The 16638-nt window shown below is 37.9% G+C and overlaps 1 protein-coding gene across 4 annotated transcripts in view; it reads left to right on the forward strand.

The window, feature by feature from the left end:
- edil3a (EGF-like repeats and discoidin I-like domains 3a) overlaps positions 1-16638 on the forward strand; it is a 254954-nt gene that overhangs the window by 164050 nt on the left and 74266 nt on the right. The window lies entirely within an intron of this gene.

Raw genomic sequence — 16638 nt, forward strand, 5'->3', positions numbered from 1 at the left:
TAATATTTTCAATATTCAGTGTGTCCACCATTTACTTTTATTACAGTTATTACATTCTTTTTGGGAGACTAGTTGCAGTTTTTCAAAGAAATCTGCAGAGATATTTTTTCCATAGTTCCAAAGTTCAGTTTTAGAAATTGGTTGCATTTTCTCCTTCTCACAATCTACGTAATGGTAAACACATTCAAGGATGCTGAATGGATTAGTTTATATCTAATTTTCTCAGAAATACCTCTTGGAAAATGAACAACGTGGACTTAACCAATGCATTTTGTCTATTTCTGCATGTATTCTTAAATTCACCTTTAAAGGCACTTGCATATAACGTGATACTCATATGTTTCATAACAAAATTTGGCATTATCTTCATCGCTACTTTCCAAAAAATCACTGTAGCAACTTCAACAACTCAGTTCTTTGCACGCTATTAGACAATGTTATGTCTCCAATGTTGACTGGCAGCCAGTGCAAACAGTAAACCCAGAACACAGTATATGAAGGGTTTCTGATGTGAGGGGCAAGTCTTTAGTGTCCTTATGTCAGTTTCACACAAAATGGAGACAGACACACAAATCAACAATTGTGTATCATGTATGATCTTGTGATAGGATTAAATTAAAAGGGCGACTCTATAGATTCAGAAAATGTTTGAACCATATCTCTCTGCTTCATTATTGCAAAGATAGAGAAACATCAAATTTGACTCCTGGGTGAGTTTGTGGACTCCAGAGGGTAAATAGCTACTTTGACACAAAATTAAATAAATACATGTTTTTCTTTTACACAATTTTGGTATATGGTATATGTAGCTGATTAACTGGCCAATGAGGGCAGGTACAAGGTAGGTAAACTGGTGTTTATAGAGCACTTTGTTGTGATGTTTGTGAATGTTGCACCTTTGCATATTCAAAAAGCACTGAATACAGTCTTTCGTTCTTTTGTTCAGAACTCAAAAACTCTGTTGCCAAGGACAGCCGGTGCAAACAATAAGCCCAGAACACAGTATATTCTTCATTTTGAATTCAGACGAGGTTTTTAAAGCTGGTTCAAAGTTGTTGATGCGTTGTACATCTTTATAAAGAGCTGATTGATAGTGATGTTGTGGAACTGACACAGCAGCATGTCAATGCTTTGGCACAAGATTTTCTCAAGATACTTTGTTATGCTTTGAAACTATCTGCAGTGGAATACATTTGATTGATATCCTAGACAATCACAGTGGAGAGAAGTCTCACTCCATTTACTTCCACTTTCACCAGCGAGTAACCCCCTGTCAAATGCCTTCTCATTCTTTAAGCATATCTTTGTAAAATGCAGAGAGGTTGAATATCCTTGATTGAAGGAGTATTCTCAGTACAGTCTTTAGTCCCAATGGCACTGCATAAGACATTTTGACCTTTATGAAGAGGAGTGATATACTTGACTTTAAAGAGAATTGGCAGTGAAGTACAGTTCTTATACTTCTCACACTGTTGAATAAAAGTCTAGGATGAATGATCTTGGATTTCATAGCTTTACATTCAATAGGGAAGCACTGTGGTTTCCCATATAGAGCCTTTGTAGAGTAAGATTTTAAGAGTTTTAAGAATTTATTGCACTTTTATTCCTAAATTAGACTCTTAAAAATAATCTACCAGTAGAGTTCTTGCCAAAGAACAGGCGTCTCAAGGTCAAATTACCTGGGGAAAACTAGCCAGGAGGTCTCTTCCAAGTGGGGCCAGTAGAAGTATGCTGAAGAAAAATGTAAACTTTTTTTCCAGGATGAATTTTAACTTTATAACATATACACTTTATTTCAACCTATGTTAGACAATGTTTATTAGCAATTCATCTGTCACAACTCTCTTAAACGACAACTAATACTAGTACTACTACTTTTACTACTACTTCTAATAATACTAATAATAATAATAATAATAATAATAACAAGTGGTAGTTTAAGTAGTATAAATACATATTTTTAAATAAATATTATAGCATTTAATTATATCAACCAAACATGTATTTAACAGTAGAATTATATGGGACTCTTAATTTGATAGCATTGGGGCTTCTGCAGAATGTGAGTGAAGTTATTGGGAGTGAAGTGTTAATGAAAGTAAGTCCACTCATTTCTTAACTCTAGCATGCTGCATTTACTATTATATCCTGGATAAATCCACAAAGACAGATTTAATTATCAGTCTAAATCAGAAGTTACTCGTAGTGTAAATGTTCATGTTTATATTCATATTCATGCTAAAATACAATCATGTCCAGATTCAAGGATAATTTGTAAATATGAAATAGGCCATATATAACCATCTTTAGTTTGAAACCCCTGCTGTAGAAGAATCATCTTTCATTCCCTAAAGTTCCCAAAATCTTCTAATGAAGGGTCTATTGTGTGTTTTGAGTCAACATGCAAAACCAGGGAAAAGCGCAGAGAATATTTGTCATGGTAACTGACCAGATGTGTTAGATTAGATTAGGTTGAAGAAAAAAACAAAACAAAACAAAAAAAACTAGAGTCTTCTTTCAATGATTCATTGAAATGTTCTTTATAGTACTAAAGTGGTTCTTCAACATGCTCAGAAGTAAAGGCCTGAAACTGTCACTGGGGCAAAACCCCTTTTGTCACTGGAATAACCTGAAGGGTACATCTCAGTACCTTTGGTCAGGGAACATAATTGTACCATAATCTATTGAAATAATATTTTCTAAGTGGTATTGACTCCACACACCCCGTCTCGTTTCCAGGCTTTTTATTTTATTGTCCTGTTTTAAAACTTTAAGCTATGGAAAGTTTTTTCAGCTGGGAGAAATTCATTTAAGATACACAATTGGCTCCTAATACTACTGTTGTACCTTTAAGGACACATTTACATTGTTTGTACCTAGATGAATGAAAAATGTACCTGCACCGAGGCTTTATTCCTACAGTGTCTGGCATGACCTTAGAGTACCCATATTTTTGAGAGTGCATCCTCACAACACTATGTTGATTATTCCAGTCCTGATTGTCCATTTCCTGCTCCAGCGCTACACTAGCACCTACTAATTATCTCAAACACCTGTTCCTCATTTGTGCCTTTGTTAAGACAGCTATATATACTCAGTCATTTGGCTGGACTCTGTGAAGTTTTTCATTTATCTCCAGCATTTCTGAGCTGTTTCTCATGTGTTTGCTGTTTTTCAGTAATTCACATTGCCTTACTATAAGCACACTGACCAGTGTTTAACCTCACTCACAAGATAAAACCTTACAACTTATAGAGGTGTAGGCGTTTCCAAGCCACCCCCTCATAGTAATTTACATACTGTTCTCCCAGGACTTTTGGCAGGGTATACAGATGGAGGGTGTACAGACTCTGAGCAGTCTATCTGTTCTCATAGCGACAGTGTCAGGCCTTGGGGGGAAAAGAGAGGGAGAAGAAGAAGCTGGTGAAAGGAGTGTGAGGAACATGAAGTATTTAGGGTATTTGTCTGCCTTTAATGATGTCATGTGGGAATGGGCTCTCCATGCTTTGGAACAGTGCACTGAGGGGGGCTGCAGGGGAATTGAAGGGGTGTGGGCTTACTACAATACGCTCTGGTAATTGCCACATGACCCATTCTTCAGCCACAGAAACAGGAGAAGCCCGGGCATGCCGCTCGCGCTATGGGTTAAATCAGAAAGTGCCTGTGTTTGTGTATCAGTCTTTTTGTCTGTATTTCTTGTCTGTAAGTGCTTTATTTGTTCTACTCTTGTCTTTTGCCTCTCTTTCTCTTTGTCCTGCTTGGGGTGGTGTAAAACGAAAGCAGCAAATAAATCACAGAAACACCTACAGCTGTTAATAATTGATCACATAAATAGTGTTTATCATTATTTTCTGTGTGTGCATGTGCGTGGGTGAGAGGGAGAAGCGTTGGGGAGGGGCGAGCGAGAGATTTGTGTGCACTGTCTTCATCCTTACACGTGCTTGCTTTGTGACACTCGAGGGAAATTTCTTTTGCCTTAGAGTGGACAATTTCCAGATTATACTTCAGACGTGAGACAATTTATGATTAAAGTAGTGTCACTTGTAGATGCCTAGATGGCTCAGCCATACACACACACACACACACACACACACACACACACACACACACACACAAGTCATTGCAGTATGGTGCAAAAGCATATTTAAAAATGGCAATTAAGAACAAGTAATTAATTTTTCAGGAGATATCTTTCAAGAGATTACATTATATATGGCAATCCACTTGTTTATGGAAGGGAAAATCAAGTGAAAAAATAGGAGTTTTTAATTCAAGAAATATTACAACTCCTATGTAAGACATGATAGACCTGGTAGACCACCAAAATTGTCACCATCAGATAAACAGCACTTACAGCTTTCATCTCTGAGACAGAGGCTCCACTTTTGCTTCAGATCTGAAAAAAGTCCACATGCCTTTCTGTCCATCCACTGTGAAAAGACAACTCAACACTCAAAGGATGTGCAGCTGACAAGAAGCCTTTACTGGGAAAAAGAAAGTCAAAAAAGAAGAAAATTTGCAAATCAAACAAATAAGCTGCTGTTATTCTCAGAATAATGGATTGTCCACCCCAACGTCCACACCTCAACATCACTGAATATGTTTGGGATTACTTGGATTGTGAGAAGCAGAAAGTTCAACCAACTTCTAGAATCAAACTTTGCAAGTGTGGAAAAATATCCCTGCAGATTTCTTTGAGAAACTGAAAGCAAGTCTCCCTAAAAGAATGGAAGATGTATTGAAGGCAAAAGGTGGGCAACACTAAATACTGAAAATCTGATGTTATACTAAGTTGTTGAGGCTTCTCTGTATTATTTAAATGTGTTTTTGTAGTAAAGGTATGGCTATTTTGACTGGAAATGAAATAAACAAAGGGTAGTCTTTGAGTTTTGCACAGTACTGTATATTCAGAAGATTAAGTGTTTTGACATATTGTTAATTTCCTACAGTCGTGCCTCATGTTAGGCTATGCATAATGTAAAATAATTCAGGTACAGTATAATGACATTATTTAATGAAGCAGCTACAATTATACCCTAAATGGATGTGAGATACTTAGCGTTATTAATGCGATAACTTTATTGTATTGCTCAGTGAATCATTCCATTATAAGATAAAATACATTGAGTTACATTTTGGTTGTCAGCATCTAAAATGATATGACAATCTTATTCTTTCCATTCCTGCTAATGTGAATTTTAATTTGTTGTATGTCTGTGTAGGCTGATTAATTCCAAGCCAATTTGCCAAATGTGAGTCAGGTTCATAATACGGCCATTATTGAACAGAATCATGAATCTTGCAGCAGCCTGTCTATTACCAATATTAACAAAATGAATTATGCTCAGACGTCAGCGCTGAACACCATAGCCAAGTTCAATAAGCTCACACTGTGCCTGTCATTTAGCAGACCATATTCACACTGAGGCTAGTCTGGAACATGCTAGCCATGAAAATGCTAATGCCCAGTCCTAACAGCAAAAGCAGTGACTGGGCATCATTGACAAACCTGGAAGGCTTGCATTGTAATCAACAGAGCTGTCTGTAGCACAAGCGATGCAACATGAAGCAACACTTATTTGGTATGTAATAAAAAAACATAGTGCAACATTACAAATAATTGGCTAGTTATGCAAGACGCCGCAGTTCAAGGTATAAGCAGTGTGTGCATAATAGCAGAACAACATCTGCTGGCGTCTCATTTAGTACTACGCAATGACTTCCTATATGAGATTTTCACAGACTCAGGATCATGATCAATGATCTACAACTGTATGCAGATGTTTGAACACCCAGTGTCATATTACATGGGTACTGATTTTCTAAGTGAAAATGTGCTAACTCATCCTCTACAGGGAATTAACACGCGGGACATTTCTCTGGAACTTTTAGTGCAGATTGAAATAAAAAATAGAATATGTGCCATAGCTTCTGCAACTATATTCCAATATGTTAAAGCTGGCAATAAACAGTAAGTGTGTTCTCAGTAGAGGATGTGTTAACTTAAAAATCAACAAAACATCTCGCTGGTGTCGGAACAAAACCTCACATCTCCCTTTTTCAGTTTTTGACATAATTTGAAAAAGCCTATTGCCATTTACATTGTGTGTAAATTTCATGATGAATGGACCAAAAGAAATGGCTAAAACGACTTGGGAAAAAAAGTCTGGTTCCATTGACTCACATTAAAATCACAGAAGGTTTTTCCTTCTCATTATCATTTTGGGGATATGAGGTTTTGGTCCAACAACAAGGGATATACTTTAACTGGGAAGAGAGAATACCTTTAAAATATATACAAGTAATAATTACAAGGCAAATTTATCAGTGACATTTAGCTGTTGTTTCTCTGCTGTTTAGTAAGTCACTGTTAAATGTAGCTAGTATATGACCAGCATACGTTACTGCTAATGTTCACTCTTTGTGTTATTCAGCCCTTAAACAATATTTTTATTATTATTTGTAGAATATTTTGTAGATACTATATTGACTGTTAAGACAAGGTTGAACATTGTCAGTTATTAATATAAAAGTGAAAGAAAAAGCAGGAGGACATTATTTCTTACAAATGAGAATACTAACTGCTAGCAATCTTACTATGCTTAGCAGTCTTCTAAAGCCTTGTTCTGCCTTGGTCTGCCCAGTTCGATTTTTGGTATATATATAGATTGATTTTTGATGGTCTAAATAGCAAAAAGAAACATGAAATCATTTTTTGTTGTTTTTTTTTTGGAGGTGGTTTGAAATGTGATTCTAATCAGATTTCTACAGATGCATCTCAGTCTGGATGCTCTGGCAACTCAAATCAGATTTCAAAGTGCCATTTCCATCACTACCAACATTACAAACAATGACGATATCTAATCTAGAGTAATGGAAGTGCCAGGATTTAAGAAGAGAGATAAAAATTCATGCTTATATTAGAGAATTCTGAAGAATTTGGAGGGTGAGATGATGCAACTCCATCTCTCCTGCATCACTGTTTAAAATCCACATCACCAGTGCAGCTACATAGTGCTGCACCTATGAAATAACTACATAGCGAAATCACTGCATAGAGGCATCACTATCCCAAGCAATGCAGAATGGTTGGCGATGTCTGGACGAACAAATCCGATCTGATCACTTGCAAATAACAGTTTGGACAGTCAACTCAAAAGATCTCCCGATTTGCCCGCAGTCTGGACATAGCCTAACAAAGGGACGCTCAATCCTGCTCCTGGAGATCTGCCAACCTGGTGAGTATTTGCAAGTGATCAGGTCAGATTTGTGTGACTAGATGTCACGAACCTCTCCACATTGGTTGCTGTGGTAACACTGTAGACGTCAGTGACTATGTAGATATGCTGGTGATACGTATTTCAAGTGTGGAAGCAGGAGAGTCAGGGTTGCGTCATCTCAGTCTCCAAACTCTTCAACATTCTCTGGCATAAACATGAATCTTTGGTGCTCTCCTTAAATCCCAGCACTTCCGTTACTCTGATTTCACATCATCATTGTTTCTTGTGTTGCGAGTGATGCAAAAGACACTTAAGCAGCCAGAACATCTAGACTGAGGTGCATCAGTGAAAATCCAATTAGAATCATTAGCATTCTCATTTGTATCTATATTTTGTAAAGAATGAATGAAAAAAGGCCTTGGCATATCATGCTAATGAGATAATGCTAACTGCTCCGGAGCCAACATTTCTCTCTTGATGTTAGAATGTGACACCAAAGATTTGTGTTAACCGTAGTAGAAGGGTTCTTTCTCCACCGAGGTTCTGGCTTCATCATTAGCTTGTACACTTGTCTTGGATTCACTGTGTCTTATCCCACAAAGGTCTGTCTCAGCTGGGGCGGAACGTCAGAATATATCCCAGCATTTTCTGTATCTCCACCTTCTGACTTTCACATTGCCTTCTGAGCTACAAAAACATCTGCGTTCTGCCAGCCAGGCCTCAACCAGGATTGAAATACGTAGTGCTTCAGGCGACAGATGTAATGCAGGCTCTTTCAAATGACACTGGAGACTAGAGGCAAAAGATAGTAAGTGGAGGGAATTCATGTCTCATAGGCCCAAGACAGATCTACACCGCTGACTGGAACGCTCACCTTTATAAACACAAGCTGCTGTTCTGAAAAGGAATTTTAACTGAATGCCATGAATTGTTTAAGAGTACAGCAGGTGAAGCCTGATACCATGTGAATGTGAATATGACTCAATATGACTCAACAGTAATACTTTATTTTGATATTTTAACATTTTTGTGCTTTACTGACACTCATCTTGTCTTTAACTGACATTCAGCTAAATATCTTTTACATTTCAACTGTGTCTCATTCAAACCTAACTCTCACTATTTGACCTTAAATCCCCGAGAATGTAATGAAAAGATATTAAAGTTATTTTCCTGATACTAAACGTGATTGAACAAAAAAAAAAACCTGCTAAAATATAGTTTAAAGACTGGCTGGATTGACATCCTTCTGTCAGATGACATCCTTCTTGTCAGATGACAAGACCCTAGTCCACTACTCCATTCAAACATTCAACCCTACACTTATGAACGAATCAGTGTCGATATTGAGAATCAGATCTCACCAGATAACTCATTCATGAGTGGTAACAGAATTACCATAGTAGGTTGCATTTGCTGAACTAGCTTTCACTCTCTAATGTGCTCAGCTACAGCATCCTCATTTATTTAACGTTCATCAGAAAAAGCAGAAAATATAGAACTAACAGAAAATTACACAAAAACATGAACAACTGAATATTATAGATAGATAGATAGATAGATAGATAGATAGATAGATAGATAGATAGATAGATAGATAGATAGATAGATAGATAGATAGTCATGGCCAAAATTATTCCAGAAAATGAAATATTTCTCCCAGAATTATTGTAATTACACGTTTTGTTATACATCTGTTCATTTCCTTTAAAAAAGCAGAGAAAAAAAGGCAAATTTGACATAATTCATGCAAAACTCCAAAAATGGGCCGACAAAATTATTGCCACCTTTTCAAAATTGTGGCTAAATAACTTTGTTTCAAGCATGTAATGCTCGATTAAACTGACCTGTGGCATGTAACAGGTGTGGGCAATATAAAAATCACACCTGAAACCAGATAAAGGCGAGAAGTTGACTCAATCTTTGCATTGTGTGTCTGTGTGTGCCACACTAAGCATGGAGAACAGAAAGAGGAGAAGAGAACTGTCTGAGGACTTAAGAACCAAAATTGTGGAAAAATATCAACAATCTCAAGGTTACAAGTCCATCTCCAGAGATCTTGATGTTCATTTGTCCACAGTGCGCAACATAATCAAGAAGTTTACAACCCATGGCACTGTAGCTAATCTCCCTGGACGTGGACAGAAGAAAGAAATTGATGAAAGGTTGCAATGCAGGATAGTCCGGATGGTGGATAAGCAGCCTCAATCAAGTTCCAAACTAATTTAAGCTGTCCTGCAGGCTCAGGGTTCATCAGTGTCACCGGACACTATCCGTAAATGGATGGCTTCTAAAAGCACCCAGAAATGGATTGAAACAAAGCACTGGAGAGTTCTGAAGTAGCCAGCGATAAGTCTGGATCTAAATCCCATTGAACACCTGTGGAGAGTTCTTAAAATTGCTGTTGGGAGAAGGCACCCTTCAAATATGAGAGACATGGAGCAGTTTGCAAAAGAAGAGTGGTCCAAAATTCAAGTTGAGAGGTGTAAGAAGCTTGTTGATGGTTATAGGAAGCATTGATTTCAGTTAATTTTTCCAAAGAGTGTGTAACCAAATATTAAGTTGAGGGTGGCAGTAATTTTGTCTGGCCCATTTTTGGAGTTTTGCTTGAAACCATCAATTTTGGCTTTTTTTTTCCTCTGTTTTTTGTGTTGTTCCAATACACACAAAGGAAATAAACATTTGTATAACAAAACATGTGTAATTGCAGTAATTTATATATATATATATATATATATATATATATATATATATATATTACTTGTCACAATCCAAGTAATAGTATAAATTCAGTAATGTTGAGGTCTGGACTCCAGCAGCTTGTCTGCAATTTTACTTCTTCTTTGTCTAGTTAAGCTGTCTTCAATTGTAGGATGGATAGAAACAGCTGTGTTTTTTTCAGATTTGAATAAAGAGTGGAGCTTCATTTTCCCCTCTCAGAGATAAAAGCTTTAAATACTGTTTATCTGATGGTGACTGTGGTCTTATATGGTTAAGAGTCGCATTTTCTCTGCATCTTTAAATCATTATTTCAGACTCTAGTTTTGGAAATTTACCTTACTTTACCTGTCCAGCCCTCAGCTTCCCTATGTAAGTGAAAAATCGTATGTCTAATCTCTAATCTTTAATACTTAATTATACATTTAGTAATGAGATCTATATTTAAAAACATAAATAAATGTAAAAAAAAAAGATAAATAGAAAGATACACAGATAAACCTGTGGTGTGTACGCATAGACATACTGCGGTTTTTCTGGCTCGGCAAAAATGGTGCTAAATGTTGTTTCACATCCAAATTTTTTAAGTAATTTGTCTCACACGTGTCTTGTTCACTCACGCTACATCTCCAAGTGTCAGACTCTGCCTGAGTTCAATAAATATCACTGCTGAGGACGCTGTCAGCAGCAGCAACTTTCAGGGTTTTTTTGGTTGAATCATAGGGCTACGAGACCCACTGCTGAATCATGCAGCTGACTGATGGAGGCACACCACAGGGCTAGGGGAAGCTGCTATGCTAAAGGCTAAATCAAGGCTAAAGTCTATCTTTATGCCCAGAGTCTGGCAGATCCTGTCATATGTCTCTCTAATATTTGCTCTCTCAATAATAATCTGGACACCCATTAATTCAGACTTTAAGTAACTATAGAGCAGCAAATGAGTGATTACTGAAAGGATCCTGTATCAGCCATTCAGTTAAGGGGATCCTAGTAGTGTGTTTTTCCCACGCAATCCTGCCGTTACAGATTTTTTCATGTGCATTTACTGCAGCTTGTCATCCCACACTGCTGACATATTGTTAAGTTCAGTCTATCAGTGCATGTGTATGTCTGAAATCACCCTGTAGTGTCAGTTAAAAGGTATCGATATCCCCACCGCTATCGTGCAACACTCAAATAAATGAAGGGTGGACTTGGGAGGGATATACAGTATCAGCCTTGAAGTACATAGAATCCATGAAAAGTCAGTCATAGCCTGTGTCATACATGCATACTGAGTGCCCCCAAGAATAACATTAATTATATGAAGGCACCCTGTAAGCAATGTGAGCATATGTAGATAAGCTATAAGAGAATATTTAAATATAGTATGAATGAAATTATTCATATACTAGAGCCAGAATGTGTGAAATATGCCAAGAGCCAAGGTATCTCATACCTGCACTCCATCCATATGATTTATCCCTGTTTGTTTTATATATGAAGTTACAGTAATTCATTCTCAGAACAGATGGCTGAAAACAAAACATCCATTAAATATAGAATATTTTGTCATGTTTCTTCTTCATGACACATCCTTCGCTCTGTCTGTCCCTCTCTCTATGCACACACACAAGTATTGCCATCTTTGTGAGATATTTGCATTGACTTCTGTAGTACTGTAGCTAATAATGCTATAGCTTTGCCTGACCCAATGCGAAACAACAACAATGAACTATTTGCTTCTTCAAATAAAATGTAATAATGTGTGTTTTTTTTCTAATGGGGATAAGCCACATTTGCCCACAGTGTCAAACACTTGGTGATTTCTGTCATCCTGGGGCTATTTGGTCCCCACTAAGAGCTGAATACACACTCACCCACACATAGGCACACACTAACCTGCGAGAAAAGCAATGCTAATGTGTTGTGTAGGCGAGTACTGTATGCTCTCATGGCTGCCAGCTCGCAGTTCTGTGCACCACGCTTGACTGAAAATGATCCCTGTAGACACCAGCAGCAACCAAACCTTTGGAGAAGCTCCAGAAACCCCCTGTGGGGACATATTTCTCTCTGAAGAGCAGTATATGATAGCACGCCTGCTAAACCGCATCACCACCACACTGACAAACGTGATATATGAAGAGAGCTGAAAACAACTTAAAATGACTCCGTGGATTTAGTCACATTTTTTGACTCAACGTGCTGGTAAACCCTGTTTCAACTCAAAGTGGTTCAGTTAACTCCACATTGAAGAGCAGAGAGGGAGACAGGTTATTATGTTAGAGGACTCATTGTGTATTACACTAAGGCTGATTCAGGACTGAATTCAAACTGCAGATTTAAGGCAGCGTGGCAGTGTGATGGATCACATTATACTTCATGGTGACTGAAGCAAGAAGCAAATTCACATCAACCTTCAGAGTGGGGGAATGTGATCTCAGTGATTTTGACCATGACAAAATTCTTTTTAGATGGGCTGGTTTGTGTATTTCTACATCTGCTGATCTCTTAGAATTTTCATACAATACTGCCTTTAGAGTTTACTCAGAATGGAGCAATAACGACAAAACATCCAGGAAAATCAGTCTGACAGAAATGCCTTGTCAATGAGAGAGGTCAAAGGAGAATGGACAGACTGGTTCAAGCTAACAAGAAGACTACGGTAATTTAGATAGCCACCCTGTTAAATTGCGGTAAGCAGAAGAGCATTTCTGAATGCACAACCCATTGACCCTTGAGGTGGATGGGCTACAAAAACAGAAGACCACATTGGGGTCCACTTCTGCCAACCAAGAACAGAAAGCTGAGGCTGCAGTGGGCACCAAAACTGGACTGTTAAAGATGGGAAAAAAACGTAGCCTTTTCGGACAAATCTCAATTTCTGCTAAGGCCCACAGATGGTACAGTCAGAAATGTTGGATGAACTAAAACATTATTGCTTATATATATTTTTTTTAAAAAAACAAGTTGAGTTTTCATACATTCACTGATACTTGAGTCTTCATTCACTAGCAATACTTCTAACAGTAATACTGAAGCAATGATGTGGATTTCATGAAAACATGCAGTAGGCAGCTCTTTGGATCTTTAAGGTTGTTTAAGGTTAATTGTTGGAGGCAATTCTCATATCAGAAGAGCCTTTTTGTGTTGGTTTATTTGTTTCTGTAAATGAAGACAGAACAGATCGTTAGATGGTTTGATGTTCTTGCTGGAAATTCATCAGTATTCTGTAGATCTAAATGCATTAATATTAATTTCATGCCATGGAATTTCTCATCTGATATGCGCACCAGAAAAACTCAACTACAAGTCATGCAAAAGCTGTGCATCAAGCAAATGCTAATTGGCAATCGGGTAGGGCAAGATGAGATGCAAACAACTCGACCCAAACCACAGCTACAACCCTAAATCAGAAAAAGTTGGGACACTATGGAAATTTAAAAAGAATTGAATGAATCTGGAGGAAATTCAGTGCATAAAGTTCAAGTGTGCAAGCCTAAGCAGAAAAACTGGGCTCTTCAATTCTTCAGATGGCACTGCATCAAGAACCATAATGAATTTTTAAGTGATATAACCACATGGGCTCAGGATTGCTTTACAAACCTTTTGTCAAGCACTATAATACACAGTGATATCCACAAGTGCCAGTTAAAACTATATTGTGCCAAGTAGAAGCCTTATATTAACCATGTGTAGAAGTGCTAGACATGGTTCATATAAGCTAAACTACATTCTGCACATATTACAAAGGCATGCAGAAGAAGAGGGTGCTGGACTGAACTCCTGACCTGTCCCCAGAAGAGAATGCGTGGCACATTTTAAAATTCAAACTGTGACACTAAAGATCATATACTGTTTCACACCTTAAAACGTGTTTGCAGAAACAATGTGATCAAGTTACACCTGAAATGTTCGATCACTTGGTGCTTTTAGTCCATAACATCTTTTAAGTGTTGTGAAAAGGAATGGCGACATTACAATGTGGTATATGCCATACTGTTCCAACTTTTTTGAAATATGTTGCAAGAATCACAATTGAAGTGTTTATTTTTATTAAGGTAACCTAAAATAAAATGTGTTGTATTATTATCAATGTAATACAGGTTAAAAATAATGTACTTCAGTGAATTTTAATTTTCCTTAATGTAGTAGCTTTTTATGGCTTCCAGTTGGAGCTTAAAAGCAAAAACAGGTCAAGGATCAGCTAGCAGAAGAGTTTTTTCTTTACCTTTGTACATTATGTTAGACACTGACCCTTAGCACATGTGGTCATGTCCACATTGTCTATGGGCAACATGAGCACAAAGTTCCAATTGCATTGCTTTACATACATGTGCAGCATCTTGTTGTTTTCACATTTATATACATAGAGACATAATGCACAGTCATAAAGATTTTGTACTTAAAAGGTAGAGTAAGATTTTCTTAAACAATTAAATGATTGATTGGTAAAATCAAATCACCATCCCAATATGGGTAACATTGGTTGATTTAAAAAAAAAAGTGATGCTAGTGATGCTGCTCAATGAGGGCCAAGCAAGCATGTCTGGGGACACCTTGGAGAATTCAGGGCTAAATGTGGGTGGGAACAAACCCCCAGTTCCAAGCTTAGACTTGTCAATTCCCCTTGGGGGAATCCCCAGCACCATCTTAAAGGCTGTTCCAGTACTTTATTAGCTGAAGTGAAGGGGTATTAGACTGTGGCAGTTCTAAAGAATTTTACCAGGGGTGGCAAATGAGTGATGGGGAGTTTCAGCAGGGTGGCAGTTGGTGGCTCATTTTCAATGTTCCTGCAGCAGGGAAGGGGGGGGTGTGTGTGTGTGTTTGTAAGTGCAAGTGGAAGGGTGCCGTATCAGTTCCACTGTTTGCCAATACTATTCGCTACAAGAAAGTGAGAGCAGGGGGTGAAGTGTTGAAGAGCTCTAATCACTGATAGACATGTGCTCACAATGAGAATGTGTAAGGGAGAGCGTTGCAGGGAGATGAATGTACGAGCACAGTGGTGGAGAGTTCTTCCATTGACAGCAAATAACTCTCCTCTTAAGGATCTCTTAAACACCCATCCCACAGCAAGGGGGAAGCCAATGATCTGGCAGAAATGTTGGGTTAGTATCGAGGGTGGCCAGTCACATTTCAGGATAGGCCTTAGCCACCCTGGCCATCTGTTTAGAGCTGCACATGGTGTTAAATGAGTCCTTGGAGGGGCGAGGGATCGAGCAAACACCAGTATCAACTTCAGCAGCAGAACTTGCCCAGAAATCATTGTGACCCGACATATTTCCCTTTATCAAACCTCCAAATAATGGTGGGCTAAGCTGTTTATAAGCCATAGCAATTAACTATTTTTAAAAACTTACACGATGTGTCTAATTTTTATTAAAAAATTCAGAGCATCTACGGTTTTTGGCTTTTAGCAGTAAATTGTAAGCATATAGAAATATGTGTATGATCATAAAACACATCTTTCTATTAATTTCAGGGGAGCTTTTATAAAAAAAAATAAATAAATAAAATAAAAATTTACACTCATAAAAGTTACTGCATAATTTGCCTTATGGTTTGGGCATGTTTGCATGGCTAGCTGATTAGGTTACTGAGGCTAATCTGCCAAGGGTGAGTGCATTCCGTTTGAGTAATCTGCTCCTCACTGTCCTCTTTCCCTTCTGTATTGAGTGGCCACTTGTGTAATATAGGAATTATTCACATCTGAGTGGTGTGTCAAAGCGTGTGTTAAAAAAAAAAAAAAAAAAGAATTGAAATGGGGCCAAAGTGAATGTAAAGTTTTGAATGCTCGTGTTAACATTGTCTGAAATATGTGTCATTTGCAGAGAAACACAGTTCCATTAGCTAACAATAGCATTTCACTGGTTAGCTTGTTTTGTTTGTTATTGACTGTGCTTTGGAAGTTAAAAGAGCACAGACTCAAGGAACTTGGGAGAGGGCTTTAAAGGGTGTATCCTTCTTTGCAGCACTTACAGACAAGTTGTTTCCAGATGTGCATCCTTGTTAATAACTCAATTAAAAAAAAAAGAGCCTGACAATGAAATAGCAATACCTTTACTTGAGTGTGGTTTTAAGACGACTCCACCCACCTCAGTATATATAGGGTTCTCGCTTTCCCTCCTCCTCAGGCAACGCCCACTCTGCTACCCCTTCCCATCTCTCCCAGTGGCTGAAGAATTGAGTCGATGATGATTGCTAAACGACTCTCGCGTGACTGCATGTCAGGCTGATAGATGGCCTCTGGGAGCCGCAGCCGTTTTGTGTCAGTCATCTGCGGCCCAAACAATTTCCACAAAACTGACGAATGTCACGGCGGCAGATGTTGCCATCGCTTGCCTTCTGCAAGTGTGGATGCATCACTATTAGGTGAAGTGACTCCAACATCTGTGGCCATTATGGCCTTGATGCATCACTCCAATTACCAATGCTATGGCCTTTTAGTCACGCCTGTCTAATTGGCCGCTGTTGTTTTGGTTTTAGGGAGGCAGCTCCAAAGGAAATTTAGATTAATAAGCATACAATAATTAAAAATTCAAGGCCTTTTGCGAAAAGCTGTGAAAATAAACTTGGCACAGTAGATATTGGGAATAGATACTGTAGACAAACAGTCACAATACTAGAACACTACAAACCTACTACACCAGTTGAAAAAAAAATATTAAAATTTTGTTAAATGCAAGATGACATGAGATACTTTTATAAAGTACATTACTCA

The sequence above is a fragment of the Pygocentrus nattereri genome, chromosome 20, assembly GCF_015220715.1.
Source record: "Pygocentrus nattereri isolate fPygNat1 chromosome 20, fPygNat1.pri, whole genome shotgun sequence".
NCBI lineage: Eukaryota > Metazoa > Chordata > Actinopteri > Characiformes > Serrasalmidae > Pygocentrus > Pygocentrus nattereri.